Consider the following 1,815-nt stretch of genomic DNA (forward strand, 5'->3'; position numbering starts at 1 on the left):
TGTTTATTTTTTTTCTTTCATTGCCTTTGCTTTTGAGATCTTGTTCATAAAGTCTCTGCCCAGTCCTGCCTCCTGAAGTGTTTCCCCTATGTTTTCTTTTAGTAGTTTTATAGTTTTGGTTCTCATATATAAGTCTTTAATCCATTTTGAGTTGATTTTGGTATGTGGCAAGAGGCATAGGTCTAGTTTCATTCTTCTACTTATGGAATCCAGTTTTCCAAGCACCACTTATTGAGGAGGCCATCCTTTCCCCAGTGTGTGTTCCTGCTGCCTTTGTCAAATATCTTTTGGCTGTAAGTATGAGGGTTGATTTCTGGGTTCCCTTTTCTGTTCCATTGTTCTGAGTGTCTGTTTTTATGTCAGTACCATGCTGTTTTGGTTACTATAGCTTTGTAGTATAATTTGAAGTTAGGTAGTGTAGTGCCCCCGGCTTTATTTATTTATTTATTTATTTTTGCTCAGGATTTCTTTGGCTATTCATGGTCTTTTGTTGTTCCTTATGAATGTTAGGATCGTTTTTTTTCTATCTCTGTGAAAGATGTCATTGGTATTTTGATGGGGAGGCATTGAATCTGTAGATCGCTTGGGGTAGTATGGACATTTTCACAATGTTAATTCTTCCAATTTAAGAGCATGGGATATTTTTCCATCTTTTTGTGTCCTCTTTAATTTCTTTCAGCAGTGATTTGTAGTTCTCATTGTAGAGATCTTTCACTTCCTTGGTTAAATTGATTCCTAGGAATTTGTTTTTTGTTTTGGGGGGGCTTGGGGGGTTTTTTGTTTTGTTTTTTTGGTGATTATTGTGAATGTGCTTGCTTTCTTGATTTCTTTTTCTCCTAGTTTGTTATTGAGGTATATAAACACTACTGATTTTTGCATGTGGATTTTGTATCTTGCAATTATATTTAAATCATTTATCAGCTCTAAGAGTTTTTGGTAGAATCTTCAGGTTTTTCTATAAATAGGATCATGGCATCTGCAGACAGGAACAGTTTGACATCATCTTTTCCAATCTGGATGCGCTTTATTTCCTTTTCTTGCCTGATTGCTCTGGCTAGTACTTCCAATACTGTGTTAAATAGGAGTGGTGAGAGTGGGCATCTTGTCTTGTTCTTGTTCCATTCAGGATGATATTGGCAGTGGGTTTGTCGTATGTGGCTTTAATTGTGTTGCAATACTTTCCTTCTGTACCTAATTTGCTGAGCGTCTTTATCATGAAGAGATGTTGATATGGAAGGGCCTCTTCCACATTTTCAAGTATTTGTTATAAGCACCACCCCCTACTCTTCTAGTACCAATTTTCTGTGTTAGTCTGTTTCTGTTGCTTATAACAAAATACCTGCAACTGGGTAATTCATAAGAAAATGAAATTTATTGCTTACAGTTTCAGAGGCTGGGAAATTCAAAGTCCAAAGAACACATCTGGTAATGGCAACAGTGACTGAAGGGTCTCACATTGCAAGATGGAATAAGAGAGACTAACCTCTCACATGCTCTCCTTTTAAAGCCCTCAGAACCGTGCCCCTGACCACCATTATTAGTCCATTTGCTATGGCACGGTCCTAGAATCTAATCACTGCACCAAGGCCCCACCTTTCAATTGTTGTAATAGGATTTCCCACCCTCAACAGTTACAGTGGGGATTAAGCTTCTAATATATGAACTCTGGGGGACACAATTCAATCAATCCACAGCACCTGAGAACAGACAGAAGGTCAAAGGAGTGAGGGGCAGAGGTGCTAGAGGAACTTGGGGGGCTAAACAGCAGGATCTGCAATGCCTTCTAGCTCAGACCTCATCACTCCTGCCTGAAGC

The sequence above is a fragment of the Galeopterus variegatus genome, unplaced genomic scaffold (genome assembly GCF_000696425.1).
Source record: "Galeopterus variegatus unplaced genomic scaffold, G_variegatus-3.0.2 Scaffold2721, whole genome shotgun sequence".
Taxonomy (NCBI): Eukaryota; Metazoa; Chordata; class Mammalia; order Dermoptera; family Cynocephalidae; genus Galeopterus; species Galeopterus variegatus.